At 44.6% G+C, this 12,010-nt stretch overlaps 1 protein-coding gene across 5 annotated transcripts in view; it reads right to left on the bottom strand.

Annotated features, from left to right (window-relative positions):
- The window catches only part of JAK1 (Janus kinase 1), a 142,985-nt gene that overhangs the window by 91,275 nt on the left and 39,700 nt on the right, over window positions 1–12,010 (bottom strand). For 3 of the 5 annotated variants that reach the window (XM_078156688.1, XM_020993024.2, XM_078156687.1), the window contains exon 2: window positions 1,902–1,993. The exons of 1 other annotated variant lie outside the window; for it this stretch is intronic. The gene's annotated coding sequence lies outside the window, so the exon portion shown is untranslated. Of the gene's footprint in view, window positions 1–1,840; window positions 1,994–12,010 lie in introns of all 5 variants that reach the window. One more of the 5 variants, XM_020993026.2, reaches the window with a different exon arrangement.

Consider the following 12,010-nt stretch of genomic DNA (forward strand, 5'->3'; position numbering starts at 1 on the left):
ATGAGGGGGGTGAACTCTCTAACCTCTGAGGCTCCTATAAATAATTTAAGATAATGTTGGAAAGGTTGATCTTAAATGCCAGACTAAAGACTTCGCATATTATCCTATGGAAATAAGGAGCCAAGGAAGAGTTTTAAGCTGGGGTAATGGAAGAGTCATGTGGTGAGACTTATGCCTTAGAAAGAGGATAAAAGACAAGGTAATGTTTATCTGCTTAAGAGAATGAATTTTCTAAGCACTTTAGAAATCTTCATTTGTATGTAAAGAGTATGCTTCCCATAGGAGCCAGCATTTTTTTTTTAGCCTGGTGTTTTGATAACATAATTGGAAGTCATTTTTATTAGCTCATTAAAATGAGCCTCTACCAGACAGCCTATGGGACTGGCCTAGCTCCCAGTGTTCTGTATGCTTGAAAGTAAGAATCTGTATAACCAGAGAATCTTACAGTTGCAAAGGACTTGGGGAAGAAAGGAAAGAAAGAAGCATTTATATAGCACCTACTATGTGCAGAGCACTGTGCTAAGTACTGGGGGTACAAAGAAGCTAAAATCAATCCCTACTATGGAGGCGCTCACAGTGTAATAGGGGAAGAAAGAGAGAAACAGATTTCAACAAAGTATGATGGGACAAGAAGATGGCCTGGTCACGTGGTGACATCAACAGATATTACCCACTGGGCAGCCCATGTAAACTTCACTGATATCTTCACACTGCCAAAGAGAAAATGCCCCCCAACATGTGGAGTGGATCTCCTGTGGCTATCTTATGGGAAGACAGTGGTGAATCCAAAGGACAGATCCGTACGAATGGGCAATGATCTCCATTGCTGCACAAAATATAATAGATCCTTTGGACAAAGAATTCAAACCTTGATAAAATGGAAGGATGCCTGTGTTCTCTACGGTTTCCATGGTGTCTTAATGGTCTTTAGTTATAGATTTACAGAAAGCAAATGTTTGGTGTTGGCATTCGCAAACAAAAATATGGGTACAGAGCAAGGGAGAGTTGATTGTGCTCATGGCGAGTTGTTTTTTCGGGTTCATTTGTTAGAACTTTAGAGGCCACCTCATTCAGCCTCTGTAGTTTACTATTTTAAACTATCATTTTAGTTATCAGTATAAAAGTCTCAAGAAAGACGAATGGCAGAGTGTAAAGATCACTGGCTCTGGAGCCAGAGAATCCAGGCTCAAATCCCACGCTGACATTTGCTACCAGTGTGACCTGGGCAAGTCAGTTAATTTCCCTTGGCCTCAGTTTCCTTACCCGCAAAATGAGGGCGTTGGGCTAGATGGCCTCTGAGGCCCTTTTTAGTTTTAGATCTAGGATTCCACGGTCCCAAAGATAAGCCGCACTGCAACCCCTTAACCAGAACTATTTCCAATAACAACATATCAAATAATAGTATTTTTTCCTCTTTTCGTCTCTTTGCAGTTTCCCCATCGCTGTCATTATAGGTTATAGGAGGCAGAGCTGGCAAGGCCTTTGGAGAACTTTTAGTCCAACTCTCATTTCACAGAGGAGGAAACGGGTAAGTGAACTGTCAATGTTAAACCTAGGGAAGGGAAGATGAGATGCATGGGGAGGTAGGGCTCTTCAAATATCTGAAGGGTTCTCATGGGGATGAGTGCCTGGCCATTCTGCCTCGCCCTGAAGGGAAGAATTTGAACCAGTGAGCAGAAGGTACCAAGAGGCAGATTTCATGTCAAGTCTACTAATGACAAAGCTGTTCAAAAGGGGAATGGCCACCTCCACCAACAGAGGGTTTCACCTCACTGGGGATCTTCCAGCAAGAACTGCATTCAATTCAATTCAATTCAATTAACATTTATTAAATACCTACTATGTGCCAGGCACTGTGGATGTCCATTTGTTAGGCATAGTATAATTGAGATTCAACTCACTGTCATTGGCTGGACTAGACGGCTTGAGGTCTGGGACTTCCAGCTTCTAAGATCTGATGATTTTACAAACCACGCTCTTCCTTTAAAATGCACTGCAGAAAAGAGGTGCTCTATTAGAAAAAGAATGTAAAGTCCCAAAGGGCCCCACGCATTTCTTACTGCCTGCCAGACTGGGAAGGAAGGGAGCATGCCCAGCAGCCAGAGCTCAGGGACTTTCCCTGTGGTCCACATGGACAATGACCACAATCAGAGCTTCAGTCCTAACTTCACACTGCAAGATTTGCACAACATGGTCTTCAAGGGGAACTGGATGGCCAGCTCAGTCTTACTTTCCAGAGTCAAGAATAGTAAACGGGAAATCCTCACAAACCCTGAATGAGCACCAGCCATGTGCTCAGCATAGTGCCAGGGCTCAACGTATTTCTTCCCCCCACCCCATCATCACCAAAGTTTCAACATTAAACAAAGATCCAGGAAATCCAGGTTCAAGTGTGACTTTGAACAATTCACTTCACATCTCTGGGCCTCAGTTTTTCCATCTGTAAAAATGAAGGTCCTGGTCTAATGGGCCTTTGAGGTTCCTTTCAGCTCAAAACCGATGATCCGAGCATTATTAGACTTAGTGTTAGGCCTGGTTGGTCTGATTCTTACTAGCAGTGTGACCACAGCCAGGGCACTGAAAGGTTGAGCCTTATTTCTCTTACCTATGCAATCAATGGGGATAATAATAGTTATCCCGTGTATTTCACAGGACTGTTACAGATAAGCTCTTTGTGAAGTTTAAAGTGCTTCAGAAGTCTCAATTACGATGATTCTATCCTACAAGCAACAACAACCTGCAGGGAAGTGGAATAGGCCCTCATGTTCATTACTCATCACTCTTTTTTGTTAAAGCTTTATTAATGCCTTTTCTTTTTACAGTACAAACATATCCAGGTTCCCCTACCCCAGGAGAGTTCTCTTGTAACAAAGCAACACAATCAAACAAAACTAACAGTAGGGATCTCATCTGCAAATGCAAAGTACATGTAATATTCCACACCTCTGGCCCCCCTCCCAACTCTATTTTTTAAAGTGTTGTCATTTTTTAAAATTTCTTTTCTCCTTCCCACCCCTCATGAGAGAAAAGAGAAAAGAAAAACAAACTTCATGTAATAGATAGACACTGCTGAGCAAAATCGATGCCCTCATTGGCTGGATGTCACATTTGACATATTAGGAGGGAAGAATTCTGACTGACAGAGATCATGGGGTCAGAGATCCAGAGCTGGAAGGAGCCTTCCATCAAATCCAACACCTTCATCTTACAAATGAGGAAACTGAGGCTCAAAGACAAAATGAGTTGCCCAAGATTACCCACGTGGTAAGTGGCAAGAGTAGGAATTTTGATTCAGTCCTCCATCTCTGAACTCAGGATAGGCTTGAGTTAGGACGGGCTTTGTGACATAGTGATTGACTGGAGCCTTGACCAATGGATGATCCTACTGGGTAAGATGATAGGGACAAGGGATGGGACAGCAGCTCTACAGAGCTTAGGGTCCAGTTGGCTAGTCTCTCCTTTGAGGGAGGTACTGTCTTTATGTAAGAGTATGCAGCCAGACAAAGATCAGGACTCAATTTAGAGAAAAAACCAAAAACCTTCGACAAAATCAGGCGACACAGATCTGCCCCTCCACCCTCCTCGTGTATGTGAGCCCATCCACACTAGCCAGGGGAGAGGGGAACATATGTAAGCCGAAGAAAAACTGGAGCCAAAAAAAGGAAGACACCCCCAGTCAGAAAGACAGTAAGGAAAGAGAAATAAAACTGCTGCCTGGAGAATAAACTGTCCTAGGAGCACGCATTTCCTGATTGAATCCAGGCCAAAAATACCAACGAAGGAGTATGGCTGATACCAGTTAAAAGCCACATGCTGCAGGGGGAGGCAGTTTGGTCTAGCAGGAAGCACAGTGAACCAAGAGTCAACAGACACGGGGCCTAGAACCAGATGCAACCCTGCCACTTACTAGGTGTGGGGACTTAGGGAAGGTCAGCAAACATTTCTCAAGTGCTCACTGTGCAGAGGATAAGATAAATAGCCAACACTGATCCAGGCCTTAAGGCATATACACAGCTCTTTACACATATTCTCTCACTTGAGATAACCCTGGGAAGAAAGGGCTACTATTATACCCACTTTACAGATAAGAAAACTGAGTGACAGAGGTTAAGTGATTTGCCCAGGATCATACATGTTGTAAGGGGCTGAGGTGGGATCAGGGCTTCCTGATTCCAAGTCCATCACTCGCCATGACATCACAGTATGAAAAATGACTTCAAGGGAATGATGCTAGGGGACTGGGAGGGTGGTGGCACCATCACCTGAAGGAAGAGAGTTAGAAGGAAAAACTACTTTGGAGGGGGAGAGAAAAAGCATTGTGGGGCAGTGGAAAGTGCTCAATTTGGAGACAGGATCTGGGTGCGAATCCTGTCTCTGCCACTTCCTCACCGTATGGCACAAGGCCATCTCTAGCTGATCTCCTTAGCCAGGCCTGATTAAGTATCGAAGTGCTATGTGCTGTGCTAGGTGCTAGAGATAAAATCCAACAGATGAAACCATCTCTGCTCACAAGAGGCTTACATTCTAATGGTAGAGACAACAAATATCTATATCAGCATATATTGAATAGATGGAAAAAGAATGTTGCTGTTGCTCAGTCATTTTCAGTCATGTCTGACTCTTCATGACCCTGTTTGGGGTTTTCTTGGCAGAGATACTGGAGTGGTTTGCCATTTTCTTCTCCTGCTCATTTTACAGATGGGGAAACTGAGGCAAACAGGGTAAAGTGACTTGCCCAGGGTCACACAGCTACCAAGTGTCTGAGGCTGCATTTGAACTCAGGTCTTTCTCATTCCATTCCACCGCACTACCTTGCTACCCAAACAAAAGTTAAAAAAAGAAAGCACTGGCAGTTCAGGGATCAGAAAACATTTATTTCAGATGATAATAAATGTGCTTCCCTTCTACAGCTAAACTTCCGTAGTTCTCACTATAGAAACATTAGTCAGATTCGCTGGGCCTGCAGATTATTTGAGGGCAAAAAAAAAAAAGTGGCACTCAATCCTGTCTGTCACTTCTTACCTGTGTGACTTTAGGCAAGTCATTTCACCTCTCGAAATAGACCTCAGTTTCCATATCTATAAAATGAGGAATTTAAACCAGATAGACTCTGGAGACCTTCTAATCTGAGATCTATGATCCTACACTGGGTTTCTCTGTTTCAGGGAAGGCTTCAGTGACAAGGCTTGAGAGTGTGGAGACACTGGCAAACGGCCGAGGAGAACAAAACCATGGCCATCAAAATATCTGTAAAGTCAGCTGCGGAATAGCATCTGCACTGCACAATGCATGACTGAAGGTACAAGACCGATGTCCACTTGACACCGGGGAGTGTTTCTCAAGGACAAGCTTTGGCACATCCTCCCAAGCTGGAAGGGTTCCAAGCATCAGCCCAGTGAGTAACCCTGTGTACGTCTCCAGCCAGGAGCAGCCCCACAGTGGTCTGGGAGCCTCATTACCAGGAACTTAGCCACCAAGCGTTCCATTGTTTCAGCCACAACTTGTGAATGCTGCCTGCTGAGGCAGCGATGGCAGAGATGAGGGCGAGGGGCATGTTCTCTGTGTGTGTGTGTGTGTGTGTGTGTGTGTGTGTGTGTGTGTGTGACATACTAAACCATTAAATACTTTCATTCTCACAGGAGCCCTTTGAGGTGAAGTAGAGCATCATTAGCCCCACTCTACAGATAGGACAATTCAGTCCTGGAGGAGGGAGGTGACTTGCCCAAGGTACCGGAGCGCTCAAAAGAGCAGCGTCTGTTCAGCTTAGCTGCACCAACACTAAGGGGCGACTAAGTCACCACGATCACAATGGCGGCCGTGTGATGGAGCTCAGAGCGAGCCGGCCTCCGAGTCAGGAAGACCCAGGCTCAAGTCTCATCTCAGGCCCCTGCAAGATAGGACTACATGTCATGAGACTAAAGGCCACTTGTAGTTTGGGAGTCCTTCTACATCCAGCACAAGCTTGGGCAGGTGATGTGACCTTTAGAAGCGATGAGCTTAAATGTCTCAGGGGCTCAGTCAATTCTCAGTACCCTCTGTTCTTAGAGAAGCTGCTGATTTGCATTACCCAAGGAAGCTCTTCATTGGGGAGCCCTCCAGGGATGAAATCACAAGTCTGGTCATGATAGATGGATGGATGGATGGATGGATGGATGGATGGATGGATGGATGGATGGATGGATAAGTGGATGGATGGATGGATAAGTGGATAGATGGGTAGATGGATGGATAAGTGGATGGATGGATGGATGGATGGATGGATGGATGGATGGATGGATGGATGGATGGATGGATGGATAAGTGGATAGATGGGTAGATGGATGGATAAGTGGATGGATGGATGGATGGATGGATAAGTGGATAGATGGGCAGATGGATGGATAAGTGGATACATGGGTAGATGGATGGATAAGTGGATGGATGGATGGATGGATGGATGGATGGATGGATGGATGGATGGATGGATAAGTGGATAGATGGGTAGATGGATGGATAAGTGGATGGATGGATGGATGGATGGATAAGTGGATAGATGGATGGATGGATGGCTGCATGGATGGATGGATGAGTAAGTGGATAGATAGGTAGATGGATGCATAGATAAATAAATGGATGGATGGATGGATGGGCAGATAGACAGACAGACAGATCTTCACAATTACAAAGCACTTTATAGCCACTACCTTATTTGATTCTCACAACCATCATGTAAGGTAGACTGAGCAGGTGGTATTACTCATATTTCATTTTGATTTTCAGTTCCAAATTCTCTCCTTCCTTCCACCCCTCCTCCACCCATTGAGAAGGCAAGAAATATGATTTCCATTATATACATGAAGTCATGCAAAACATATTTCCACATTAGTCACATTCAGGTGAGGGGGAAAAGAAAAAAAAAGAAAGGGGGAATATGCTTCAGTCTATACGCTGAGTCCATCAGTTCTCCCTCTGGAGGTGGAAAGCGATAGCATTTTACATCATGAATCCTTTGGAATTGTCTCAGATCATTGTCTTCATCAGTTACTAAGTCTTTTCACAGCTGGTTAGCTTTGCAATATTGCTGTTACTGTATAGACTGTTTTCCTGGTCACTTCACTATTCCCATTTTAAAAGTCAGGAAACTGAGGCTCAGAAAGGTTAAGAGTCCTGTCCCCTAGCTACAAAATTGAGGTAGCAGGATTTGAACCCCGGTCTTCTTGACCTCAAGTGCTGCCATGTCCCTCTGTGAAGTAGGCAAATATTTAAAGGTGGAAGGAATCACAGAACTCATCTACAATCAAACGAGATGAGATCTGTGAAAGTTCCTAGTATAGTTCCCGGCCCGTCGAAGGCACTATCTAAACGCTTATTCCCTTCCCTTCCCCATCTAGTCAATCTCCTCATTTCAAGGAGGAGGAAGTGGAAGTCTTGTCAACATCTCAAGCCAGACCTCTGACTTCAAATCCAGTCCTCAGCGCTGCCTTTCCACTTTTCTGAGGAGAAAACAGTCAAGAGGTTCATGGATTTGCTCAGGACCACACATGCAAGTGTCAAAGAGGTGCCTAAATAAAGCTTCCTCACTTCAAAACCAGTCCTTTCCCCACTGTTCCACACTGCCATTCAACGATGACAGATTTATTTCTCAGTATTTTCACTTGCGTTTTGTTCTAGGAATGAAGGATTGTCAATATTAGATCTAGACAGGCAACAGTTGTTAAAGCAAATATTAGGATGATAGACTCGGGGCTAGAAAGGCCCTCATCTAGTTCCTCACTGCACAGATGAAAAAACTGAGGCCTCCAGAGGGAATTGATTTGTCTAGGCCACCCAGGTAGTAACTGAGGTTATAAAAGACAAATCCAGGAGCCATATTTTTAAAGACACCGATAAGTTGGAAATCAAGCAAAGGAAGACAGAGAAGGAAGGGTCCAGGGATCACACCATATTTGGACTGATCAAAGAAAATGGGAATATTTAGCCTGGAGAAGGGAGTGGGGGAGGGGAGGGACAGGACAGTTGTCTTCAAGCATCTAAAGAGCTATTATGTGGAAGAGCCATTGGCCTGATTCTGTCCCCAAGTGAACTAGGCTGCCTCGACAGCTGGCGGATTCCTCCTCCTTGGGCATCTGCAAGCCAAGGCTGGGTAAGCATGTGCTAGAAATGCTGTCAGGAAGATTCCTGGCCTCTGGTCCACTCCCTGAAGGACCAAAGTGTTCAGTTGTCCTTTGGCTGGTGTCAGTGGGGCTTATTTCAGGATGACGCCAGTGGTCTATAGGTTAGAGAACGAAGCCCAAAGAGTCAGAAGACTCGGGCTCTCTCGTCCCATCTCTGCCAGTAATGCATTGCCTGAAAATTATCTCAAAGGTCCTTCCGAGTTTTACAATTCTACGAAATTCTATGACTAATTGAGTCACTGAAAGAGTCAGACAGAAAGCTATTCAGCGGCACACAGGTAATAAATGATAGCTGTTGTCTCAATTTCAGGGGCTTTTAAACTAAGTTTCAATCCTAAAAGGGTTTTTAAAGATCAGCATGTCAAGATCCCAAAGGAGTTAAATGTATCCAGTGACTCTTAGCCTAGAAATCCCTGGAGCCAAGGAACATGATAGAGCAAAGTAAAATCCCCACTGTCCAATTTAATCCTCCTATTCCCCGCTTGAGTAGTAAATGGGTGTGACTCACAGGTCTGTAAGGCAGTAAGATGTCACTTTGTTATCTCATACAGTGCCAGGAATCCAAATTATGCTGTTGCAAAACCCTCTAATAGTTGTAGCATGTGTAGCTGGCAACTTTCCTAGCCAGGCCAGCCTTGGCTGGAGACTAGAAATAGCGCATAAGAAAACTGGCAAGGAAGGACTTCTGTGTCCCCAGATATGGGCCAGATGCACCTGCAAAGGTGAGCACCTTGTGTCCCATGATAACATCTCACTTCTCCCTTCTATGCTCCATAATAACAGTACTTTCAACATTTTTAAAGTGTTTTATACACATTGTCTCTCAATCAAGCCTTACATCATCCCTGTAAGGTAGATGCTATTATTATCCCCAATTTGCACTGAAGCTCAGATTGGTTCAATGACTGGTATAGGGCCACACAGCCAGTAAGTGTAAATGATGAAATTTGAACACATGTCTTCCTACTTCCACCATATAGTCAGTCGGGCAGTCAGGCAATAAATATTTATTAAGCACCTACTATGTGCCAGGCACTATGGCTATATAAACAGTCAGAAAAACAAAACCAAACAAATAACTAATCTGGATGATTTTTGCCTTGCCTTATGGTCAGCCCAATAAGGGAGCATCACTCTTACAAACAGCTTTGGAGGAAGACGCTTTTAGCTAATGTTATCCCATTCAAGACCAGACAGGTTAAAGGGCCACAAAGCTAGTAAGCATCAGAATGCAGAGCCTCCCATCTCCAGATGCTACACCCCAACACTATAGCAGCCACTCAACAAACATGTATTAAGCACCTACTATGTGCCAGGAACCACACTGTCACTACAGTACAGAGTTACAAATTAACAAATGAGTTAAATGCCTGGACCAGGTGCCTTTTGCTTCCAATTATATGCACATCCTTGTGAAGGGGTCATTGGCATCACTAAGGGTAAGCTTCTGTGCTAGAATGACTGAAGCTCAATGGGAAGAGATCCCAGTTAGTCCCAATCAATCAAACCTGACCTAGCGACCCCTCTACATCATCCCCAGTGGCTGGTCACTGGGCTTCTGTTTAAGGGCTTCCAGTGACAGAGAATCCAGCACTTTCTAAGGCAAGGCATTCCCTTGCTATAGACAGCTAAAATTGTTTCTAAATATTGAGTCCAGATCTGTCTCTTGGCAGGTCTTTCCCTTTGCTACCCCTTCTGGAGCCAGCCAGTCTTGCGGATTAAGGCCCTCAAGACAATCTTTTGTACACTTGAAGGCCATGGTTATTCCCCTCCTCCTGACATATGGCATCACTGAAGATCTTACTTATCCTATATGATGGGGGACATGGGAAGATAATTGGCTAATAAGAAACTCTCTCCACTTTGTTTCTTAGAATCAAACAATTCCAAATTTGGAAAGGGCCTCAGAAGACATCTAGCTTCAGACCAGACCTTTCTGGACCTTGGTTTTGCTGTGCATTCTGTGCTTCCCATTTGACATCAAGCACTGGACACGCATTTATTAACTTATTATGAACCAGGCACCTTGCTAGCTGCTGGGGTAGTCCCTACCCCTGAAGGAATTTCAGTGGGAGGCTGAATCTTCTTTAGATACATACCCTCAGTGAAAGTACTAGATTTCCTATGTGTTCTCATCCCAGATGCCTTTCATCCTTCTTCCATCACTGTCTCCCCTCCAGCCTCCAGTCATCACTGTCACCAAAGAGCTATTTGGGGATTCTCCACCTGTTCTTCCATTCATTTTCAGCATCTGCTGCTCCCTTCAGCCCTCCCACCCTGGGCACAAGCTTTGCTGAGGACAACAGGCAGGGGAAGGGGGGAGGGAGAGATTCCCAGGCCATGTCACCCTCTCCAGTACAGTGGCCCTTTACGTATACAAGGACCCTCTACAACCATAGGTTTTGAAGGAAGAACAGCTATAAATTCTTCTGTAGGACAACTAGTTAGAACAAATCTCATTTAAGAGTAAGCCATTTCATCTCTTAGGGTCTTCAACTTCCTCAAAAGTTAAATTCAGGTGCCAGCACCTCCAGGAAGTCATTCCAGAACTGCCACCCACAAGTAGCATGGCATACTGGAGGAAGCTCTCCTCGAAGGCCTGGGTTCAAGGCCCACCTCTGACACATACTGACTGTATGTGAGTTTAAGTAAGTCACTTCACCCCCCAGGGTTCTAGGTAACTCTAATCCAATCCAATAAGCATTTGTCAAATGTCATGACAGGCACTGTGCTAAGCATTGGAGGTACAGATATTCTTTTAATAAAAAGAAGGTCGTTGCCCTCATTAAGCTTACAATCTAACGCGGGAGACAAGACACAAAAGGAGGTAGGAAAGGGGAGCAGAGGAAGGTGGGACACCAAGAAATACCCTGCATAGGCCTCCTTCTTCAGCGGAAGTAAAACCAGACAGGACAGCAGAGGCACAGTGGAGGATCTGAGAGTTCGGGGTTTCTGTCCTCTATAAAGCAAGGCATTGGGAAGAGTTTTGTCCTCTACCCTCCGGCCCTCCACACCAAGGAGAGGAGGAGGGAGAGGAAGTAGAGTCAATCAAGGCTTGAATTAGCAGAGTGGTGGTGAGTTTAAAAGTGCTAAATTGAGCCTGGGAGGGGCATCTCATTCCTGTGAAGTTGAAACCAGGCAGGGCATAAGATGCAAGGAGGACTCTCTAAGACTACAGTTGTAGAAGAGGTGCCAACCTGCACTGATAGAAGGAGTTTCCTCACCTGAGAGCTCCTTCTACACCAAAGAAACCACAGGTCTAGGCCCAATCTCTAACCTTTCAATTTATGTATCTATATATGCTATACTCTATTAGAAGACAAGCTTCCTGAGGGCAGGAATTGTTTTTTTCTGTCTTTCTTTGAATCCCCACTAGTTAGCACATCATAATTGTTTAATAAAACATTGTTGGTCTATGGCTCTCCTTCCTTCTTGAATTATCTTGTACTTCCATCAGTTTGCTTAATGTACTCCTGTGCTTTCTCTTTCCTCCCCCTTCCATCTCCTTGAGAACTTAGGTCTCTCCAGGACCCAGACTGCCACTCCTGTCACTGTAGCCCTAGGCTCTAGCAAAGTGCCTGACACAGAGCAGCAAATCTTTCAATTGAATTGTAGGCTTTTGGGACTGACTACCTTTATCGCCAGTGGGTACAGAAAATTCATTCTGGCTCTGCTCTCCCTCCCTCAGGATTCAAGGGGCAGAATACACTATTCATTTACTTGATGGTGTTTACAGGAAGCAACAGTCAGACTCAGGGAATTTCCAGTATAAGTCAAAACATCAATATTATTCAAAATTAATTGCTCATGGTAGCTTTCACATGCATCACCAGAATTCGAAATCATTCTTTTCTAGT

Source organism: Phascolarctos cinereus, unplaced genomic scaffold, assembly GCF_003287225.1.
Source record: "Phascolarctos cinereus isolate Bilbo 61053 unplaced genomic scaffold, phaCin_HiC Scaffold_5;HRSCAF=322, whole genome shotgun sequence".
Classification (NCBI taxonomy): Eukaryota; Metazoa; Chordata; class Mammalia; order Diprotodontia; family Phascolarctidae; genus Phascolarctos; species Phascolarctos cinereus.